Source organism: Haemaphysalis longicornis, unplaced genomic scaffold, assembly GCF_048455015.1.
Source record: "Haemaphysalis longicornis isolate Haplotype H1 unplaced genomic scaffold, Haemaphysalis longicornis Haplotype H1 scaffold_62, whole genome shotgun sequence".
NCBI lineage: Eukaryota > Metazoa > Arthropoda > Arachnida > Ixodida > Ixodidae > Haemaphysalis > Haemaphysalis longicornis.
In genome coordinates this window covers 703,372-728,367 of record NW_027526410.1, presented here as the reverse complement: position 1 = coordinate 728,367, position 24,996 = coordinate 703,372, and positions in this window count along the sequence as shown.

Genomic DNA, 24,996 nt, shown 5'->3' with positions numbered 1-24,996 from the left:
TCGGGGATCGGGCGTCGTCACTTTTCCGCTGCTGCTGACGTGCAACCAGCCGGGCGTTTGAGGAAATTCTTCCGGGGGGATATCTTCTCCTTCCATTTGCACACACATCAATGGCAGTGGTGGCTGTACCGCCGTCGCGTCGGTAGCGGCGTCTTCCATGGCGCTCGGCAAAATGCCGGCGGTTATGTCTACCAAACGCTTGATCGTTAGGCTTATTTGCGTCACGTTGGCGGTGAACAGACAAAGTCCAATAAATGGGTGAAAACCGCACTTTTTGGTGAAAGTTTGGTGTCGGTGGCTGCCCCGAACCTTCACGCATCCATTCGTTATTAGCACGTCAAAAATAAATCAATGAACACTGCGAAATTGGGCATTAATTGCGGAGAAGATGTGAACACGCCCGCACTCCCAGCCGATGATGATGAGACGAACAAAGAAAGGTTTCGGGGAAAGAGTAAGGGTAAGGTTTGCAGCAGCATGCAATAAAACAGTCATGATTTAACGTAGTGTAGTTATTAAACCTAATTTTCATGTCTGAAAATCAACGCGAAGGGAGATATACAATGTAGAAGTAATGTTTCCCTCACAGTTGAAGTACGATACAGCGTCGTGAGCGCTGTGGAGGAACCTAAGCGAGACCGTACACTCCAGGCTTCCTTTTATTTGTGTTGGGTGTTTTTGTGCTGCAGGAACTACGTGGCGAAGCCAAGGGCTTAGTCTGACAAAAATGAGAACTTCGTAGATAGAGTGTCCACGCAAGAGAACTACACAGATTTAATAACGGAAGCTCTCACAATAGAGAGTGCGTGGGGAAAACACCCTCGTACAGTAGCCATGAACGCGCACAAGGTTAATCTTATGTTCGTATGCTAGAATGAGTGCGAAAAGAATTGTGTGCTGACTTCAGCTGTTGAGGCTGTGTGAGAATAGGCAGTCATCAATTGTTACCCCAATATGCGCAGGAGCGGAAAATATTGTGCAGTGTTTCGTGGTTGGAGGGCGAGATCATGCATGGTTCACCTGCTTCTCCCGGGAACGTTTTCTTCCGGGGTGTAGTTACCACTAACCCCACCTAAAGAAACCATATTCCTGAAGGCAGCATCAACCGGGACTCGCGTCACAGCCAACTCTCTATGTACCTAGTGTGCGCCTAAATAACAGTCAAGCCTAATGTCTAGAAGGTCGTCTCACGGAGCCGTAATAGCGCGTATAAAGATACCTCAGTCATACGCGTGCCAGTGACCCACGTATTTTGTAAAAAGCCGGAAGGTGTACGTCGTAAGACAGCAGTGAGTATGCTGCGCTTCACTGACTTCTCATTACCCTTGTACAGCTGTAGTGATAGCTGCCTCCTTCGCGTCTTAGTTGAGGAGGGGCCAATGGCATGTCCAATAATGGTTCGCAGAGCTGCATGTTTTTTACTGTGGAGGAATATAACCGGCACGGCAGATGTTGCTCTAATGGTGCGCGAGGAATACTGCACAAGGCTTGTTACTGCAGACTAGCAGCGTAAAGTGGTCTCATCTTATGCACACGTTTAATACCGCACATTTTTCTGACACACTTGTAATGGGTGCATCCGATCTTTCTTAGAATGTAATTATAAGCCCACATACATTCGGTGCAGTACTACATCTTTCACGTTTATTGATTATTGCATGCCTAAACCCAAATACTTTGCCTTTGCTGCAATACAGGGCATTCTCGATTTACCATTCCTGGAAGGTCCGCGGCCGCTCCGAGGACTGCGTCCGGATCGGAAGTGCCATACGAATACAACATTGGAGAGTCGAGCGCCGGATCGCCTATCCGGCAGTCCACGGATGATCGTGGACTGGTAATTGAGGAAAGCTAATACGTGAGACCTACGGCCCAATCCTCTAAAAAGGGTCGTTGTCATTTCGAAACGACAGGGTAGTGCCATGCAAATGCATGTGCTTTGGAGTTGGGGCGCCACTTTGAGTTGTTTCTAGGCGCGAATATCCCTGCAAGAAAGCACTGCGGCAATGGCGCGAAGCGACAAGCGAAACAACGGGAGTAAGTGGGTGTCGCTTCGACGCCCTGGCCACAGTGCTTTTCTTCAGAGATACGCGCGTCCGGAAACAACTAAAAGTTGCACCCCAACCCCATAACGCACGAATTTGCATGGAGCTACCCCGTCGTTCCAAAACGACGGCCTCTCGTTTTAGAGCATTGGGCCCCTCATCTACTTGTTTTTATGCTGATGAGCAATGTGGTTGAACACGGCCTTGTTACTTGAATTTCCACTAAAGTGCGGCCAGCAGTACTCCTTTACAGCACTACATGGCATATGCTTTCGTGTGATCCAAACAGACAATATAACTGACGAACCACAATAGCTTCGGCACAGAAGAGTGAAATTAAATCTTTGTAGGGAAAACTCTTCCTCCATCATCGCTAACAATAAGCTTCGCGAACAATGGCTTGTGCAACCAATATAAGGTGTCCTCCAGTCTACCTTTTCTTTCATTTTGTTCTCTTCTTGCTCTGAAAAGCAACCTCGGATCTCAGTGCCCAATTCAGGTGCGTTATGAGCAGATCTTTAGTATCCCAGAATAAGGCAATATACATAGCATTACTTTTTCAAGGATCTCCAAATATGCTGGCGGTGTCAGTTTTACAGCTCCAACCATGTGCTTTTTTAAACCAGAAAAAGACTGGAACCGGAATGGCCAATCTTCTAAATAAATCGCGAATATACAGGGGGAAGAAAGCGAATTGGCAAGCAAAAAATGTAAAGTCTTGGCTTGGACAGTGCTTGTTCTAAGATCACATAGATACTGTGTAGGACTTATTTCGAACCAAATAAAATTATATTCTAAGGCCATATTTAATGCACTTTTTCGGAACAAATACCAAGGCAGTGGGTGCAAACCTTTAAAATGTTAAGGTCGCCTCTGACGTGTACTACAAAGATATTTTCCAAAAAGCAACACATCACCTGATTCGCCAATTGTTCGAACAAACATCCATCATAAAAAAAATTTATAAAATTGTGCACGCTCTGTACGACCACTTAGCACTGTAGCACTCCTTTAAGCCACGCTCCTACTGCCTTCGAGAGGAATATTTATTTTTTAAAATAAACGAGCATTGGAAGTTTACGATCTGAGGAAGATAGATGTGCTTTCACTCGGTGACGTCAAGTCACTCGAATCAACCATGTTATAACACCCAACATTTTCTGTTCGAAAGGTACGCGGTATATTTCACAGTGCTACATTCTCTGAAATTACGTGTACATTCATTATGTTGTTCCCCCTTTTAATTGTTCTATCAGAGATAAGTGAAACAGCCCCCATTTTGCAGCGAAATGCTTTATTATACTAAATCAATCCTCCAAAATGGAAGGGTGCTTTTTTGAAGGAAATTTTAGTTGTAAACAGCTAATAATCATAGTTTTGTAGTAAACTATACGGTACCTACGTCATTTTTATTAGGCTTGAATACAACATACAAATATTTTCATTCAGAATTCCAGTATTACCACATATCGCGCAGTGCTCCGAGACATCAGTAGATGCAGAGAATCATTCAGATTACGCCAGAAGAAACGGTGGCCTCTGTGCAAACACGTGTGGGGCCTTAATTTATGGACTGGTAGTAAAAGGCAATTTCTTTCATTTTCAAAATAGTTTACTTTACCAAAAACATTGTTTCGCTACCTCGTGGAGTGAGTTGGGACGTAAATCTCAGTTTATTAGCGCAACAAACCTTTTCGGACGTTCACGGCTCGCGTGTGCTTTCACAGTTTCGATTGCGGCAGTAGGAGTAGGTTAATGTCTACAAAACCGGGAGTTGGGGTCCACTGCTAGTAGTTTGAAGTGTTGTCAAAAGCCGCAACACGGGTTGAGGGGCTAGATGTACTGAGGGACTGCAGGACTGGTAAAATAAAGTGAAGGAAGGAGAAAAGATTGGTTAAATCTAAGGTAGGCATGATATGAATACACAAAGGACACCACAATGGTTATTGAGTAGGATGCACTGTAATGCACTGTGCTTTTGACAGGCACGACCTGCGTTACATTCCTATTGTTTTCTTGGGCAAAAAGCCAAATGAAGCTATGACATTCAACAATATATTGGTAGAACAGAATTGGCGGAGATACCTTTCCTAATCTCGTAATAATTTTGAATGAAAATTTCTAGTCGTCACTCTCTTCATGCTGTATAAATGCTACAATGTCTCAAATTTGTTTAGATGCCATCCTGAAGTATTTGTCTTGCAGCTCCAATTTATCACAACGACTGCACGAGATAAATATCGTGTGAGTGCGACAGCTCAAAACGAATGCGATTAGTGCCATATTGTAAAGAAAACCGGCCCTCTTGCTTCTTTTGGCACGTAAATGGGCTGGGGTTGCAAAGCGTAAATAAAAACAAATACCTGAAATGGGATTGGAACCAGCAGCATAGAACTTTGACTCTCGGAAATCAGGTGCGTACGGTGCCAAGAAGGCTTGTTGTGAATTATTTCTTATTTAACTCCAAAAGAAAAAAACAGACAAATAAAGAGACGCAAACATGGTGTACACTAGCAAAGCGTGCTCAAGTAATTGATCCCAAAGGCGAAGCAACAATAGCAGAAAGACAGGCAAGAGCGATACAGCAGAGAAGACGCCTTTGATAAGTATCGCCGGGGGTTCGCATTTAGGGCACATAAGCAGATTTAGGCACTCCAAAAACGTATTGGCTAATACGTTATTTCCTTCCATATTTCAGCATAGTTTCAGTGGGCAGTGCAAAGCGATATATCACTTGCAACTTTAGTACGGTTCTTTTGAATATTCTGTTGGCGATTGTACCGAAAATTCAAAAGCACCCCTCACCCCACACCATAGAATTTGTTGGGTAGGAATTGCTGAGCGACAGTTGGGAGCCATGCATTGCCACCTCAAACGTGGGTTGCAGCTCCTTTGAACTCCACGTTTCACTTTGCATCAGTGTTGGCCTCTACAAAGAGCAACTTTTACCACTGTACTGAGCCAACGTTCTGATCATTTCGGAATGGATTAGAGTGCAGTATTATAACCATGGGAAATATTCATGCAGAAGCAGGCAGATATAGTGACGTTTCAGATCTTAAACAATGATTAGGAAGAAGCTCACCAAACGTTTTTTAATGGCCTTGCTTACAAGGTTTGGCTCGCGAAATGCTATGCGAAACAGCTAACAGTCCTGTGTGAATGCGTCATGCGATGCCCCATTGGGGGGTATGTTCTGCTTGGCGTGCAGCATGCGCGCGCGCGCGCGCGCGCGCGCGTGTGTGTGTTACACTATGAAACGCGTGAAGATACCCATGCACAATTTAAAGTACGAGCCTGGAATTGTTATGGTCGACCTACCCAGCCCTTGCACTGCAGAAATTTGTATTAGATGCAAAGCATCTTTTTCTCGAGGCTATGTCCGTTGTCCGTTGTTCGTTGATGTCCGCACCTCTCATTTTTATCCCCCTCTCCACGCCAGCTGTCCGATAATGCGCTTCTCACTCCGTCATCCTCCCCACGCCAGCTGTGCGATACCGCGCTACTCCCTCAGTCTTCCTCTCCACCCCAGTTGTGCGATAGCGCGCTACTCCCTCCGTCCTCCTCTCCACGCCAGCTGCGCAATAATGCGCGCATGCGCGCCTCTCCCTCCGTCCTCCTCTCCAAGCCAACGCTATATATAACCGCGTGCACGTACCGCTGCCTCAGTTGCTTCGCCGGATGAGTATCGCTCCGGCGTCTGATGAGTACCGACAGTCCTGCTAGCGGATTGGCTGACACAAATTCAGCCAGCATCAGCCAACCAGTTAACAGATCCGTTTGTCAGAGGGGAACCCTGAGGTGATGCGAAATATCGCGGAGTTTCCAACAACGTTTCCGCGATGTGGGTAACCAACGCAAGTGAAAATAAAGGGAACTCCGCGAAGCTTTGCATCTCCCCAGGGTTCTCCTCGGGAAGATGGTGTAATTTTTTTTTCTTCGAGTGATTTTGGTATACCGCATAGTCATATGGCAAAGCACGCGCTGAAGCAGCATACATTTCTGTTTATAAAAGGTGGGCCTATAGTGTAGTGCGGGTACGCTCAACTCTGAGGGCATGCATCGTATGGAGTGTATAGCACGAGTAACTCTCGGGTATGCGTTGAAGCTCCGAAATTTAGCCCTGACGTTTCGCGTGAAGATACTGCGGCGTCGACTGATGCACGAAATATGAGGGACGTGGAGTACAATCAATAGTTTGTCTATAGAGCACGATTTGACAATGGCTTACCTGAATACCTAACGTTGGACCTGAGTACGTATATTGGGTCATAACTTCAGATAACCTTCGAATTTAGCCTGATGGCATTCCAAGCAACGTCATATTCCAAATACACCTAGCGCCGGGCACCACATGGCGCTGTTAGAACTCAATTTGCGGCGCTATTCTAACTTGCAGGGCGTCCAATAGCCGCGTCGTCTTTTCCCTCTGTGGCGCACACCCTTTTTCGTTGCACTACCTAATTATTGGACAATACATCATCATCATCATCAGCCTATCTTCACCCAGTGCAGGAAAATGGCCTCTCGCATGGATCTCCAATATCCCGGTCCTGTGCTCACTGCGACAAATTACTCCCTCCACCCCCAAACTTCTTGATCTCATCTTATCTAACTTTCTATAGCCCCCTGCCGCGCTTGCTTCGATAATCCAAATCTTAGGATTAAGAATACAAAGCAACCGAAAAAGTGACAGCTTCATAAACGTAATGAACCGAGCCGCGGACCAGACGCCCCGACTTGTCCGCAGGGTCACCAACCACCATAAGGGTCTTATCGAAAGCGAGAAAGTTCGCATTCTCCAAGCCTTTGTCATAAGCCGGCTAGTTTACCTCCCTTATCTTCTCCTAATTAACGCAGATCACGATAAACTAGACGTGATAATTAGGCGAACCTATAAATTAGCGCTTCGACTCATTCCCGGCCCTTCCACTGCCCGATTGGCCGGCATGGGTCTCCATAATACAGCTCCAGAGCTGATAGATGGGATATTGCGGAACGCCGCCGCTGCGGCGCCATTTCTGGCTGCCGAGCCACGGAGCTACATAGCCGGCTTTGTTGTAGGCGCCAGCTAATAGCAATGTGAGAAATAGGTGCTCGTTCCGAACAAATCTCGCATCGGTGTCGCTTTATGTTGCTTTTCGGGGCCGATCTGTTGTGCCTTATGCAGCGCGAAATCGTCAGGGACGGCAAAAGAATTCGTTATTCCGTCCGGCAAACGCGGTGCATAGATTTGAACGGGCATACTTCAGGTCGATGCTGCCATCATTCTTTTGCGAGCTAATTTTCTGAATTCTTGTTCTTTCTCTCTTAAAAAATGTGCGATAGCTTGAGCGGTCACTTACGAAGAAATGAGTATTCCCTCCGCGACCGCCGTCCACCCTTTGTTCTGAGTAGGAATTGCGTGCAGCGGTGAGTTCGTCCCGTCGTAAGCTTTTCTTTGGATAAGAGGCCGTGTATTTGTCAATGTGGGCGCTTAACTTCCAGCATAATTATCAGTGGCGTAGCATGTTCAGTCGGTTGTCATGAGGTTTTCGTGACGAGAGAACTGTTCACCTGAATTCGCGCTTGTTTTGGCCAACGGAAGCTTGCGTCTGACCATGTAGCGTGTGCGTTCCGAGTGCGTGTAAGCTCTTTGTGGCGTGAAGTCATCTTTTGTGTGTTAGCGACCCGAGTGGTACTATAAACCCCGTTGTTATGACATGGGAGTGATTTGCTGCGTAATATGTGTTTGGTCGGTGCGGCGCAAATTGAGGCTATTACGAGAAAAAAAAATGCGGCTAGGTAAAACAATTCAAGGCCAGCTAATCTGGTGACCGCGCCGTTGACGTACGTTTCATTCGCAATTTCTGTAATCGCTTTGTTAAATTCACGCACGTTTGAACGGGCACATGAAATGCATATTCGCACCGCAACGGCTGTACGCCCTTTCTTCCGTGTATACACAGAAGACCGTTAATTTTATCTTACGTTTGCATTACACGTGATGCCGTACATTTGCAGTGTGCGCGCTTACTTCATCTTAGTAGTCAACGGCGCAGCGTATCCAATCATTGCGATTTGAACCAAAACACACTGGGCGACTATATTATTTTCAGCAGACCTATTTTTGTCCAGCAAAGAGCTTGCTAAACGGGTTTAGTGTCGCGAGTTGAGCGGACGCGGCACTGAGCAGATGCGCGAACACGAATTTGACCATGCTACGGTAGAACGGTCACTAACTCTCTTCTTGATTGCATTATTGCCTATATTTGCGGAGTGTTTGTGGCGCGTCTCAAACTCAGTGGTGACGTTTTTTTCTCTTCTCAATAGGATTATTTCACGGATCAATTTGAGCAATGGAAATTGGAGAAGCTTGGCGTAAAAAACTAAACCCAAATGCCACTCCCAGCATTTTTTCTCACAGAAAGCCATGTCAGCAGCACAAGCTACTTGCACGACGTCATTACGGACGTTTGTTCCAATATAATATTTATTTGGTGGCACCAATTCATATTTGTGATATACCTTTTTGTTTTGTCTTGATAATCACCGTGACATTGGTTCTCTTTCGAATTTCTTTCAGGTGTTAGTGCAATGTACAAATATGCCAGAATATATGCCAGCACAAAACAATTCTGTCCAGGCGCCGCCATTATTAACGGCTGTAAACGACCACGCCCGGTAAAAAAAACGCATTGCATGATTAATAAGTGAAGAAATTAGTTACATTATTTCTACCTAAAGAGACTCGATCTCTGGTTCGTATGAGAAATAAGAGGCCACAAATCTGTAATTTCAGTTTACCCGATCGATTGGTCAGTCTTCTCTGGCGCCTATTCCCAGAATTACAAATCTGCGTTTTTCACTTGGTTCGCACATGAACGTACGGCCGAAAGTTCAGTTTAGTGTACCCGGCTGCGAAGTCGGGGAAGCAGGGACTTTTAACGTCGCTGTACGTGCATTCGCGGCAGCCCCTAACGACGTGAAGGTGAAAGAAACATTTCTACAAAAACGGCAAAGCACTCTAAACTACGCGGAATTAAGGTAGGATGTAGGTTGTTAGTAAAAGCGGGCGCAGAGTAAACGCTGCTAACGATTCATAACATTCGCAAGAAAGGCGAATTCAAGGACGCCAGCGGAGCACTCGAACGACGGCATTTGCGAATGAAGCGCTCTGTATACTGCCGCGAACCGTGCGCAAGCCCTCTGTGCAGTGATTGCGCGACCACAGACACGCAAACGCAGGAACGAAACTACGATAATAGAGCAGTTTGAAATGTCCATGCTTGATCCTTTCGCGTTCACGAGCTATCCTGAGGTGTTACAGAATGCCGCACACGTAAACAAAAACTGTGCTGTGCGTATGCACCAGCGGCATCCACCCCGCAAATATCCCCTTGTAGACAAAAAATATAAAACAAAACACCCGCACTCAGTGCGTGTTCCAAAACGGGGCTCTAGAAATCCTATAAATGCTACCAAAGAGCGATGTAGGCGCGAAAACAAGAGCAAACTGCACTAAAAACTGCAGCGAGCGGCCCGTAGCGTAGGGAGGGCGTCTGCTCTGAAGCGGCCAAAAAAAATGGCGGCACTGCCGCGGAGTTAAAAGGACCGTGGCGCCGCGGGTGCATGAAAAAAAAGAGGAGGGTAGCAGAGAAGGAGGGAGCAGTTGGTGCTACCTTAGTAATCTTAGGGACCTTACCCCACCCCATTCTCATCTTTCTACTTTTGGTTTCCACTTTCTGCTTTCTACCTTTCTACTTTCTATTCTTACCTCTGCCGCGTGTTTGGGATCTGGGGTCACTACCTGGACTAAGTAGACACATTTGCCCACCCCTCCCATTGCCTCGCTACCTATCTGAAACCGCTGTGCTCTCCCGTGGTTAGTAAGCATTACTTTAGTTTTCTTGATGTTAATTTTCAGGCCCACGGTTCTACTTTTCTTGTCCAGTGCGCTAATCATGCTTTGCGATTCTTCCCCCGGGTAACTTAGCAAGGCAACATCATCAGCAAATCTAAGGTTACTGGGGTATTATTCTCCATTAACACTTCCGCCCACCTGTTCCCAACCCAATGTACTGAATACCCCTTGTAAACATGTGTGAATAACATTAAAGAGATCGTTTGCTCTATTTCACACTTTGGTGCGGAATGTAAACGTCGGCGTCTGTGTGTTCTGGGACGCCAGGGTTATCGTAGTTCCTGAAGAATGTGGATGATGCAATTGATGTGGACGTGGGTTCTCTTTCTGCTAGACAGGTTTTGCATTCCTTCTGTGGAGACGTTTGTAAGAGGCTATGAGCCTTGGGTTAACGAGTTGCAATTCAGCTTTATTTCTACAGCACCTTTTTCTTGCAGGCCGGTTGCCCAGACAATATCGACCGCTTTATACTTTTGTAGAAAACTTGACTCTCCGTTCAATATAGTAATACATAATGTTTCTGTTTTCTTGGTTTAAGTATTCTCCTCTAGATTAATTTTCCCATTTTCCCCAAAATGGCAAACTTCTGCTTGCATGACTACTGAGTGGTCTACCTTGAGATCATCTGGCCTCCATTCAGCCAAGGGGTATGATTTATACATATGACTCTTTGCATGCCTGAATAGGTATTCTTTTCCCCTCCTTTAACTGGTATTTTTGGGTTCGTCTGTGTGGTTTTCTCTTCATATTCTATGCCTAATTCATGGCCATTGTCTTGGCCGTACGGAAATGGGACGGTTCGACTGTGTCTCCAGTAATGATTCAGATTCCCATTCTGTCGGACTAGGGCTTGCGGACTTTAAGAACATCTGTAACTAACAAACGTTTAAATAATTCTTTCCAACAGATTTGAGAGAAATTCACCTATTTTGTGTTCTTGGATATGCAGCGGTGTCCCAAAACTAAACCGCGGACTCACTAGTGGCGTAATTCTGTGTGGGGTGTCGAATACATAATTGAGCCAACAACTATAACACCTGTGGGAAGGCATTGTAGGATGCCATACGCTCACGTTTAGCGGAATCAGTTGTATTTAAATTTCCTCCACAATCGAAAGTCTTCTGAAAACAATCAAATGGTGCCCCACGTACGCTAGATGTGATTCTATCCACCCTTTCACTTTTGAGGTTCTCAGTAAAATGACTTCGTAGGTCCCGCCTAGCATAAACAGCCCTCTATTAGCATTGTAGTGAAGAGAAGTCCTTGGAACGAAACCTCTTACCCAGTTGACGATTTTCACACAATATTATGAAGTAAATAATCGCGTGAGCGCATAGCATTTTATACAGCTTCGCTTGTAATCTGCATTGACATGCTAAAAATGGCTCCTAATTTTTTCATCCTTCACGCAAGAAAAGAAGTCGCAGTACCGGTATCAAAACAGGATCGTTCATGCCCACGGTGGATTTGTTGAACGACTGTCTGCCTATTCTAAACAATGCGTGCTATCGTAAAATACAAAACGTAACGACAATGCTACCTTAGCGCATATAAATGGCAGGCGACATTTTCCCGGTCTTGTGAGCCGTTACTATCGCCAAAAAGAAAAGCAGCGCCGGACAGTTTTCCTCGCAGGGAACACCCTCTTTGCTTACCTTGTAGCCATTCCACGTCGCTTCAGGGGTACAGTTGTCCGCAGCTAGCTTGCTTTCCTGCGCAGTTGATGCAATAAATAAAAATAAAACTGCCAATAAAATTGTTATATCCATTTTAGTCCATTCGATATTGTCTAAAAACATGGAGTGCAACTCTGATGCGGAGAGTGAAGGACATAACTGAGCGTTTTTAGTCAGTGTTCGTAAAATAATAGCATCATAAGGCTGAGCGAAAACCTCCAAGCGTATACTTGACCCGGTGTTCTGGAAGGACCCTGTAGCTGTTATTTTAAGCGGCACGAAGTGCCTTTCAAAGAAAGAAATGTCAGGTAGATGCACTGGAGCGACAAAAACCGTCTACACAAAAGCAACATATTTATTTTTATTTTTGTCATAATATTTTACAAAGCTCATGAACCAGAGATAGTAAAACACGGTACAAAACGTGCTGAAGAATTAAAAATATTAATAAAACCACGATTGGGGCTGTTGCCGGCGAAAACAATGCTTCAGAAAACATGTTTTCCTATGCATATATTTAAAATAATCATTGCACTTAAAAGGTAGCTGTACTGCCTAGGCAGCTAAAATTTTACAATATCCAACAAAATTTACGACATGACAAAGTGAATATTTGTGTGCTATAAATAACATTTCCTGGCATGAATTGCTTATGCACTTTATGTCTAAAAAAGGATGGCCAGTTGAATTGGAAACGCGGGTAAGTATTACACATATGAAATGAAAGATGTGCAGCACTAGAATGCGTGCTTTATTGGTACAAAGGCATTTAATACCAAAGAGCAGGAAAAAGCTTCTTGGCTGTCGTCGTATGTGTATGTTAAGTGCATATGCGTGGTATGACTGTGCTGATTCTGAAATTGTCACTATGGAGTGTATATGGCCCTTGTCGAATAGATAAACGTAGACAAGGAGAGTTCTATGGTATTTTTCATGGTGCAATACCGGTTGCAATTTTGGAGTTATAAGTATAGTTTCGTATGGTTTGATCTGGGGCGGAATTCTCAGATTTGTCAGCTTTTTTTCCGTTTTCGATTTCGATCGAGGCCTGATTGGCTGAAAGCAGAAGATCCGGATATAATGCAGCTGGTTGAATTCCGGACTTCCTGTGTATATAATTGGTCAGCGTCCTTGGAACTAAAACTACGTCAGGATTGAAATTGATGGCCAATGGGAATTTTCGAAACCGCCACAACACAGAATTCCGTACTTTACTACTAATTTCATGGAGCGACTTCCAGTAATCATTTTGAGAGCACAAAAAGTGCCTGTAATTTCGTTTCTTTGTGGCGTTTCTTGAATTTACCCGGGGAGTGTGTTACTTGACGTTTTGATGCCGTTTGCCAACGGTCCGTCCGCTCTGCGATGCTGTATGTCATGATCGAAATCTGAGGAACGAGGGCTTAATACAGTAACCTCGTGGGCGAAGCGTTTACTGCTAGATGTAGCGACACGAGCGGTGTAACGAGGTGGAACTTTTCACGGCTACAATTTCCGGAGAACTAAGCACTTCAAATGGATTGTGAGTGCAAAAGCATGAATGTCAACGTGACCGGCTAACACGCATTGGTTCTCCCCACCATGTCGATTGGTTCCGCAATAATGCTACTAGGGACGCCTTGCTTTGCGATCTGACTTTTTAACGGCTTCAATCTGTCTCATACGGATTGCGGCCCCGATCCGCAGCAATGAAGGCATGTAATGGAACATTTCACAACAATGGCAAATTTCGATGGTTGTGCTTTAGCTGGCTGGCGGGGGCGACCACCTCTTGACGATTTTGAGCTCTTAGTGTGGAACGCATCGTGAAGAGTGGTTTTTCGATGAAGGACCATAATGCCGGACACCGGATTTTTCGCTCAAGCTTGCTACTTCGAACGTAGATGACGACACTACCACCGTTTCTGGTGCATCACTTTCAGTTTTCTTAGCGCTGCTTCAGTTAACAGCTGCAGATAAATTTACTTCTCAATGCTGGTGCAGTGCACTAACGCGGCACCTACAATGACGTCAGCGCAAGGTAAAGTCTTCCGTAGGAGCCGCAGAGGCACCTAACGCCGTTTTTGATTAGCGGGTCGTGTAGGTTATACGTCTTATTAAGGCAATCCAGGTGTTGCGGAAGAATGGAGTCGTTAGCCGCCGCAACGAAAGAATTACAGTATTTGAATCACACTGAATTGCTGCTCACTACGTTCATGGTGTCCGAAAGTTCCCCTTCTTTCTCAACCTCTTTTTCCCTAGTGTCCTCGGGCCATGTGCTCTTCTTCCTCTCGGTTACTTTGCTATGTGCGACGCAATAAATTCAACATCCTCCCCTCCCCACAAAACAAGGTATTTCAAGCTCCTGGTGTTATCCGTACAGCCTTTGCCCCAAATTATACTGTCCCTGTACACCTACAGCACTGCACATCGAGGTTGTCTTGTGAAGAAACTAGCTCTGTGTCACACCTACATCTTATCTTTATCATAGAAGTGCACCGTTCTTTCGTCTTTCTTCAGGCGCTTGTACTGGCTCCAACCTGGCTTCTTCTCCGTGTGATCACTTCTTACTGTCGGAAGCAGGTCTTCTGTCTTCCTGAGTGATGTGCGCCCTCTTCTAATCTTCTCACTACTTTTCATCTGCCTCCCCTGCCTGAAACGTGGACAACTTAGTTCAAGTTTTACTTCAGCGGCTTGATTTTGTGGTGGCCATTCAGGCCGGAAGCTCCTGGACTCAAATTTGGAAGATGGCGTACCTTCCCTCTGGTAATTTCTCACAAGTTTTACATGATTTGACTGGGGCTCTATGACCGTGGCTGGTCTCTCCGGGCACTGCTCTATATAAGAATTTTTCGTGCACCTGTGGTGAGGCAGGCGACGTTTCCGCGAGGTTGATTCGTTGTCGTCGCCTGTCTTGTCTTCGTAAGCCCCAGAAGTTCCGGTACTTTCAAGAGCACGGAACGGTTCAAAATCTTCATCCACCTTATCGAACTTGGGTCTCACTCGCAACACGGCGACAATCGCTGTGATATCCAATGAACTGGCTACAGATAAGGGCCCCTGAAACATCCAACCAAAGACCGACTTCAATGCAACCAGGCCGTTGTTTTTTGGGTGGCGACGTACCTCTCCTGTCATAACCTTCCAAAGATGGTCGGCTACGAGTTGAAGGCTGATCCCAGGTACAGCGGCCATGCCTGACCGAAGAATTTTGTCCGCAATAGGTTCGCCACCGGTTTCGATAGAAGCAATAAAGCCACTCTCAGTGGGTACTTCAATATCTTTGCAGGTGAAGGGAACTTCAATTGCTTCTATAGGGAACACAGCGTCGCTGTATTGGCTCCGCACAAAGACTTTAACTAGACGACATTCTCTTTTTCATGACTCATCCTGGCCAAACGCATGAAGGTGCAGGCTTGTCTTCCCAAGCTCTCGCAGACGTAGGGTACGTGTGACATCTTCGCGTATGAATGAGCGCTGACTTCCTCCATCCACTAAGCCGCGGACGTAGGCGCATTGCTAATTCCCTTGAATCCATAACCTGCACGTCGGCAGCAGCACTTCTATGCCGAGAGAAGGGCGAGTGCGGCAGTGCAGGTTCCTGGCGACCATCTTCCGCAATCTGTCTGCTCCTCTTCGCTGCCAGCCAAAATCGCACACCGAAGAGACATGTCGGCCGGAACAATAGGCGCACTCGACATTACGCCGACATTCCCTTGAAAAATGCCCTCTCATGGTACAACGAAAGCATCGTCGGTCATTTGCCAACTGTTTTATTCTATCATTGTATCCGATGCTTTCATGGCATTCGTCTGTAGAGTGCTTATCGGAATGACAGAACAGACAATTGAACTCATTCGAGGAGCAGCTGCATTTGGAAGCATGAGCCGATTTTCCGATCCATAAACTGACTCGCTGTCAGCTTGGTCTTTTCTAATGCCGATCATACTTCTTTCTCTACTCTCTACTTCCATGGCGAGGTGGGACAAGAGCTTTTCAAGCTCACCGTCCAAGGACGCCGATGACGCAGCTGCCCCACCGACGGAGGACTCTCCGTCCCTCAGGCTTGACCTGGACGAACTGTGCGCTATGTGTCGGTAGTAATCAACTACGATGTCTGATGGTAGCGCTCTCAGAAGCACGTCAGTCATCATCGTAGAGTACGTGGCTGAAGAAACTTTCAGCGCCGTGAGGCTGCACACATGGCACTGCACGTGATCCAGCAATCGCCGTAGTCCACCGACATCTTTCGATGACTCCATTGAAGGAAGCGATCGAAGATGCGCCAAATGTTCCTGCACAATGCGGCGGGTGTCACCGAAGCGCCGCGAAAGAATTTCTACGGCGGCTGGATAGCAGTCTTTTGTCGGTTGCAGACCGGCAATGGATGCAGCAGCTGGCCCACCCAGCAGTGACTGAAGATACTGAAACTTCTCCCCATTGCTCAGGCTGGGGTTCTCGTGGAAGGCTGACTTAAAATGGGTCCAAAAGCGCAGCCACTGGCAAAACTCGCCGTTGAATGTTTGGAGCTGCAGCGTCGGGAGCTTCACTCAGCTTCCATGGCGGTAACGCTAGTCAGTCTGAGGACCCACCACAGAGGCTGGGGCTGTCGATCTCGACAGGCGTTGACCACTCCGGAGTGATCTCTCCCTCGCCTTTAACTGGCCGAGCATTCCCTTGGCGGCGTCTTTGTGTGTCAGCACGGCAACGCACTCTGCAGCGAAGTCTTCTTCCGGTATCACTCCCTCCAGCTCGACGTTCAGCTTGGCCAGTTCGTCATTGTTGGACTGCAACCTTTCTATGAGCCCACCCAAAGTCTCCAAATCAGCCGTATCCAAAATAGTTTTCGCTTCATTGATCAGCCGTGCGTTCTGGTTGCGACGAGTCGTTCTCTTCATTTTCAGCCTCTCCATGCGGCGGTCCTTACCGAGGCTTCGTTCGCTTTGTGCACATTGATACCGCTTTCACTGTTCTTGGCCCCAGATCCGTCCGCTTGGTGGCTGCAACTCCGTTCCCGGGTTTACAGGCACCGTATGTTGCGGAAGAATGGAGTCGTTAGCCGCCGCAACGAAAGAATTACACTATTTGAATCACACTAAATTGCTGCTCACTACGTTCATTGTATCGTTGTTGTTGTTGTTCCGTCACTATATTGGCGCATACCCAATGAGGGGATCGGCCAAACATCAGTCGTTTATTCGAATGAGATGACTGCCTCGGTGGATGATTCGAGGAAAATTAGATCGGAAAGTTCCTCTTCTTTCTCATCTTCTTTTTCCCTAGCGTCCTCGGGCCATGTCCTCTTCTTCCTCTCGGCTACTTTGTGATGTGCGACGCAATAAATTCAACACCAGGTGTTCGCGACAAGGCGGGCCACCTACCTGTCAGCCCCATACAACGGAACTGGACCTATATTTAGCCGCTACTTTAGGCCAAGCCTGCGCGGACATGAACTCTAAAGAACAGATTTAAGCACTCTGTTTTTAAGCGAAAAAAACCATTTCGGCAAGAGAGGCGGCCACACATTGCGTAGGGAGTAACCTCAGAGGCTTGAAAGAAGAGCTAATTTGCTGGTAACATAAACGTAGAATTCACAGATTTAAGGTTTCTTAAAACCAAAAAAAGTCGTACATTTTCTTGCAGAGAAATACATATGTTTAGTTTATCTAATTGATGATATCAAAGGGGCATAAATGGCGCTGTTTAAAACGCAGCGTCGTGGACATAAATGTCTGTTATTATGGTTGATGAATGTACTTTGCCCTCAAGAACAACTGAGAATAAATATGCCAATCGTCTCGTTCTTTTTAATACGAAGAAAAACATACTAACGATGATCATGGTCGGCTCTAGATACCCGTTTCTACGTTAGGCAAATTCAAAGAGTTACGGTGATTTATTTCGTGTTTCGAAAATTTTCTTCATTAATTCTCCGCGACGTGGGTTGTGCAACTCCCTCTTTCAAAACAATGTAAAAGCAATTCTCTGCAGCCACATCAGCAGCGTTTTACTGTTGCGTCCTAAACCTAAACATGGGCAAAGCCTCCCTTAGGCGGCGAGAGAACGTTTGTGTTGGTGTCCACGATATATCTTTTTTATTATTAAAACATACAATGTTTCGCAAATCTAGCAAACGGTGTAAGTTCGATGTAGTGCAAAACAGTTTTCGGGAAAGCAACTGATGGAGGTGAAAGGTGATTATGGGGTACAATTTCGAAAGCTGTTCGCATGTAACATCGCGGAAGAACAGTTAAGCCGTTGGCCGACTCGGGCACGTAGTTGGTTTGCCAAAACACAGAGATGTAGGACATCAAGTTGGCCGCAGAAGCTGACAGAGGAGAACAATACACACGCCATGGCAATAGCTCGACTCGCGGTCATATCTGGAGGGGGCCAATAATACTGACTAATTAATCGAACAGATTTAGTGATTTAGGGCAAATCCCCACGGCAAAGTAAGTTTCAGTGTAGAAAAGTTCTGAGAAAGCTGTATAGCTTTCCTTTGTAGCCGTATGGCTACATTTAGGTAGATGTGAAACTTTCAAAATTGAAAAAGAAACTATAACATTTACGCAAAAATACTTAGATAAAATGGAAAATATGCGTATTATACATCTCCTCCGAAAACCGACGAATCAGCAAAAAAACTCGCAAAAGAGACTTCGAACTACAAATAAATCATAGCCTAATGAACCCAGTCTGCAGTAGGCCCTGCGCTTTTGAAAATAAAAATAGCGAAGTGAAGGACCTTTATCGCTTTGACGGCTAAATGTACATCATTAGCGACAATAAACTTGAGTAAGAACACAGAAAAAAACTTGAAAGTAATAATATATTCAAACATCTTTCGCTACTGGTAGCTATAAATAACTGTAAAAAACGCGCTCTCTAGACAAGCGGTATAAGAGTGCGACCCATGAGTAGACAATTTTCTGAATTGTAGTACAAAAGATCCTAGCTACTATCCTGATTGATTGTTGTAGGATTTAACGCGCCGACTCAACGCAGGCGATGAGTGGTGCCGTCGTGGAGGTCTTCGGATTAATTCTGACCTACTGGGGATCTCTAACATGCGGCGAAATCTCGTACACACGGGCGTGTTTGCTTTTTGTCTCTATAGGAAAAGCGGCCACCGCGGTCGGGACTCGCACTCGTATCGCCGTGCTATGCGACACAACGCTTTAGCACTGAGCCACCGCGCCAAGTAATGCTAATATATCAAAATGCGGCGATGGTATCGCAACGTAGAAAAAAGGCATATGCGCAACATCGGGTCTGTACTGTTGGCAGTATAAGGGATATACTTTCCCCCGCATCCTTTTTCTATTGAAAGTGCAAATAGGAATCCGTTGTCTGGATTCCCCCATCACTCTGAACGTTAAACCACGTATCGGCGAGTCACCTGAATCTTTTAGCCGAACGTGTTTAAATACTAGATGTGTACATTTTTCATCAGTTGTAGCATAAAAAAAACATCCTACAGCAGTCCTATAAACACTACCCATGAATTCGATTGCTGGGCAACCTGAGAAAAGTTGTCAGCAGTCGCCTACTGGAGTGTCTTAGCCAAACGTATGTTGGAAGTGAGCTTTACGTATTGCTTAGTAACCCATCGCTGTGATCACTGGCGTGCATTTTGAGTTAGCTCTGATGTATGTCTGCGTAACCATCACTACATGTTAGTTCCACCTGAATACCGCCCTCGTTCCGTCCGTTACTGTAGCTAAGTCGTGTAAAAAATTACCTGATTACGAACTCAATGCGTGATTTCATGCATCAAGCACGAGATGGGACATTTTTGTGAAGATTTAATTTTTCTACAAACCTACTCTCCGTCCGCACGCACTAGAAGTAGCAGCAGATTAGCGAGTGGACTGGCTAGTTAGTCAGTGAAGGGAATGCCGCAAACAAGAAGCAGCGTTGAAAGAGACAAAACATCGGGACAAGCGCAAGTAATGTACACTTGGAAACTGGGATAGTGCGGGACGTGACTGCTTTTCTCCATGTGTCATCTTATTCTTTAGTGTTGATTTTTATATAAGATAAAATCAGTTTTATCTGCTATATTTATTATCATTTTCTGGATGTGTTCAATAACGAGAAATTGTCCTGCCTACGCGTCATAAAAAATTTACTATATTCGCAGCTCCAAGTTCCGCAACGCAGCGTGGCAACACTAGTGAAATTAATCAAAATCGTGTCGCAAAACAGGTCCTCCGTCGCAGTTTCGCTTGGCTGCCGCACTGAGATTCTTAAATTGCAGCGCTGATTTGCGTTGTTTTGGCGCGGAAGGCCGCATTTGTTCTGGCAACGACCTTATTTTGATCGGGAGCACTGATCGGACCGGTGAAAGCACCGAGATCGTCGCTATGTGCGTGGAGACGTCGGGGGTGACCGAGGAACCGCATCGCGTTTCACTCTAGATGAGCTGCTTCTCTGCCAAGCAAAAACTCGCGGAACGGCAGTGCTCGTGCGCGCCAGGGCTGTCAGAGAAGTGCAAGATCCTTGCTGCGGCTCTCATACGCTGCTATAGGTAAGTCATACAGTTGTAAGTACCCTTGTTCCGGCTGTGATAGCGCTTCGCCGTGGCCTGATGAATAATGATGTGGTGACAGCGCAAACTGCAGGAAAAATATAAATGGGAAATGACAGGGCAATAAAAACACTTTCCGTTTATTATTTGTTGCCTTTACGCTCGTATTCATGGTGCTAGACGCGTTTGAAGCGGAGCACCTGGATCTGGCTAGAGTCAATATCCTACATCTTACGCCATGGCGTGATGCCTATGGAGTTGAGCAGCTCCGGGCGAATTCAGGTTCTATGCAACAGGGTTCTGCTTTATATTGCTCCGCATTCGCGGGCGCACGTTATATCGCCGTTAGATTTTTTTCTTGCAAATTAGTAATTTCCTGCTCGCAGAAGCCATGTTGGGCTATTTCGATTTGCAGGCGCCCGCGACGTTCTCAAATTAATAATAAGTACAACGTCGTACAAGCCGGTTAAAGGAGCGCCGATCACGGCGGGCATTCGGGACATACACTACGTAGTTCAAGGAAACGGCTGGACTAGAAGTGCCCGCGCAATAAATATAAACAGGAACGCTAAACCGCGTGCGCCGATAAGATAACGTCATGCGCTCGCTGCTTCGGGCAGTCGAATCTGCGGGAGTTCTACAATTCACCGACTTGAGCGTCAAGGACGTCGAGCTGCGCGCAGGGAGACCGCGCATATGGGTATTTGAGGTCCCCTCAAAGGACAGAGTAAATAAACGATGTTCCAAAGTAATTGAAATCAAGTCTTCATTTCAAACATGCATCTTGACATAATTAGCGCTTAACAGTTATCTTTAGCACCTAACAAATATCCCAAAAGGGAAGGTACATGCACGAGCAGAGCACGAGGGGGAAGCGCGTCGACAGAAAGTACGCCGCGCGCATGCAATGCGGTTTTATTACGCTGAAAAAACAAGTGGCTGCTGATGGGACTTAATCAGCGCTATTGTCGCGACGGCCGCCAAGTGGCTAGCACAAACGCGGGGTCGCTAGGGTGCCTTGATTGATGCGTCAGCCGTACAGGGTGGAGACACGCATACGCTTGCGCCGCCATTTTGAGGCACTCTCTCGCCGCCGAAGCAAGTCATGGTATCACAACCGCGCTAACATTATCGCGGCAACGCGGTTTGCTGGCAAAGTTTGAATCATCTTATCTGTTTTGCGTTGCTGGGTCTTGTGGGAAACGAAAACAACAAAGCGTTGAGCACTTTGATCCAATATTGGCGGCACGGGACCGTTCAAAGGGTGCCTCCATCCGATACGGCTGCGCTGGGATTGAGGCAATCTAGAGATCGCTTAAACCAGGCACCACGGAGCTCACTGCCCTCACAGTAAGGACATGTTTGGATAGGTTAAATAAAGATCATATACAGGAAGGAATGTCTAGAGCAAAATCTACCTTGTGGTATTTTGCGTAGGTGTCAGGATGGAGGCGGCAAAAAATAGCAGAAATTCGTCTGCAAACACGGCGCGGAGTAATTTAAACCACGTGATGGGCTTTTTTTTTCTCTTTCTTGTGGAAACACATCTACAAATATATCGCTGCGTGTGATACCACGAGGGACACCGTATTTCGCTACCCGGCAGAGCAATTTAGGCCGCCTGCGAATCCTAGACGTGCCTCTAAATCTTGCCCCGTTTAGCAGCGCAGCCATACTTACTGGCCGTAAGTTCGGTGTTGCAGAAAACAACCCCCGATAAAGGCTATCGCGCAGCTGTCGCGCAGCTATCGCAGTACCTGCTAGAAAATAGAAACACACGAAAGCCATGTCACAGCGGGTGCTCCTCAGTTCTTTCGTAGAACGTCAACGCTGTAATCATGGCAACACCTGCTGGAATGATAAGCCACGTCATAGCGTGCGCCTCTCGTCTTTTTTTTTTCGTATAAGAGCCAGTCTTCGTGTCGTAGCGTGTATGCGGTCGTTATTGTGCAAGAATCATCGCGTGGCAGCGTCTGCGCAGTGACTCTTCACCCAGCACTCGCGAAGACGACGACTTCTTCAACGCATATGGAGACGATGATGCCTAGCACTATGGAATGAACAGTGTAACTTAACTACATATATGGTTGAAAACTTCAAAGCACACAAATAGCGGGGACATACAGGTGCGACACACACAAGCGCTTACCTGCAACTAGCGAACTCCTGAACTTGCGAGAAGCGCTTCTGTGTGTCGTTCCTGTCTGTCCGAGTTATTTGTGCACATTGAAGGTTTCAATAATGCACCAAATAGCCGCACTAGCGCTATTACTTCAGTTTAATATACGCCCCCAATGCTCACCTACAGCTTCGCCATTCAAGTCGGGAACGGAAGTACAAGCTTCCCCCATTTTCTAAATGCAAAGCATCTCTTAGTCGACCCTCCGTCGTCCGGCGTCCGCACCTTTCCTACTCGTACCCTCTCCACGCCAGCTGTGATAACGCCGCTCTCCTCCTCGCCGCTCGGCTCTTCTCGTGCCGGCTCAGGAAGACACCGGCGACACGGTCGCTCCAGGAGCCCTAACCAGCTGTGATTACGCTGCTCTCCTCCTCGCCGCTCCTCCTCGCCGCTCGGCTGGTTTGATGCCTCGAAGACAAGGCTGCACAGAGGAGAGCTCGCGACGCTGAACATAAATGGCAACGTCGAGCAGCGGATTCCTCGCTTTGATAACGAGAAACCGCTTTGAAACACCAGCGGCGAGTGGCTAATCCAGATGGCGTTCGGCAGCGTGGCAACGCTTCGAAACGCCAGCGTCGAACAGCGTATTTCTCGCTTCGAGAACGAGAAGCCACAAAACCTTCCCCACTGCTCGATAAATAAAGAAGACATTTAATACGCTACTACACGTGTCTTTACTCTAACAACCAATTAACACGCTACTACTCCACGCCTTTTCATCCCCTCAGGGTTCCCACGTTAGAAGATGGTGTAATTTTATTTTTTGTTTTTCCTCTACATCCGGAAGCCACCACCGGGGGCGCTAATCGATGCCAAATCTGTGTGGTCAGCAACCAACGGCCCACAAACCGACAAGTTCATACTTTAAGCAACTTATGAAATTGAACATGTATGCACATTTATTTACATCCGGCAGCTGGGCATGTAGCAGTGTTCGCCGTAGCGCGGGCGCGGTGCTATCTCTTGATAAGATGTGAGCGCTCGTCTGTGCGGCGGTGACGTATGTGCGGTAGTTTTATAAAGCCCTCACCACATGGACGCGAAATCACGTGTCGCGCGAGCGACGGCGTCGTTTGGCGGCAACGCGCGCGCCCGCGGGAGAGGGCGAGTAACCACATTAGGCCACCTAAGTCGCGCACCGGCGCTCTGTCGGCGGTCGTTGCTGGACACGTATGCCATCTTGTTGAAGTCGTTAATGAGCAGTTATTGTCGATTCTTCAACTGCAATTATCAAGGCTTTACCTATAGCAAAAAAAAATCACTTGGCGTCTTTATTCCTTGATAGTATGTCGGCGGGCAAATATTGCAATGCTGCGAAATGTGTCTCGAGTCATCACGGTCAAATCTGAACAAAATAAGATAGGATGATAAACAAAGACGCACCTCGCGCAACTACTTTTGTTGCTACTTCATTTAACCTTCATGTTACGTATCGACTGCACGTTCATGAATTCAAAATGTAAGTAAAACAAATTGCAGCGTTGCCTTGATATTGAGGTTACCGTCGAATGTCATTTGTAGGGTAAAATGCAAGGTACTTTGGCACCCTGTCAATATAGAGTGAAAAAAAAATACTGGTCAACACGTTGCCGCAAAAAAAAAGAAAAAACACCGGAGCTTTACCAGGCTTCCAACCACGGACTTTTAAAACGAAAGTCCGGCACTCAACCGCTCGACCACGCGAGGGGACGAGAAGCTTCGAAGAATTCGGTGTATCAACCGAGGCTGCCAACGAATAGTGTCGGGTGTGCTTTCTTTTGGTCGTATTTGAAAGATTTGAGCAGTGGTAACGCTTGTTTCTTGCGTACGATCTCGGAGCCAAGGACAATAAAGCTAGTGCTACAAGCGATGTAACCACAGCTCCTTTATTTGAGTCAAGAAAAGCTATCGCACATCCCAGGTCTTCCCTGCGCCAGCATCGGGAACTACGAATAGCATGGAATACGCCGCTCGAATTCTTGCGTTGATAACGCTTGCTCGTCACACACTGATCTTGCAGACAAGCCAAATTGTGCTAATACTAGATGTGATGTAGCCTGAGCTCCTTTATTTAACTAACTCTCACAAAGCTATCGCAGATCCCCGATCTAGATCCCCGATGAAAGCCGAACAAGCCACAAACGAATGAGCGCTTGCGAACAGAAATCTAGCTTGCAATTTGCCTCAAGGCAACCTATTACCGCAAGTTAAAAAGAAATTGATGAAATTGGAATATCCCATACTCCGTTCTGTATGGTGCGAATTTCCCAGAGAATGCGAATTTGCGGCACTGTTCGAGTAGTAAAACAACCTTTTTTGTAGCTTCGTCAGCAACGAAAATCGATTGTTTGGATTGTTTTAGGTTGTGCAGCAACACAACATATTGCCGCACTAGCGACGCCGCAGCTGCGAATTCGCACGTAAATCAGCACCATGTAGAGCGGGCTTATGGCACCCTACTTGTATTTACGCAAAGGTAATTGACCAATTATTGCCACACGTACGATTCCAGAACGTGAATACCCATCCTCCCACTTTCATTCCAGTAACGTATGAATTCACGGTGTAGACAAAGAAATGGTTATAATTAATATTGTGACGATCGTTCTTCTGCAGCTCATTAGCGGGAAATCTTGTATTTTATACCATAGCTTAGCGTTGAAGCTCACTTTCGACCGCTACAGTATATATTTCGAAACCCA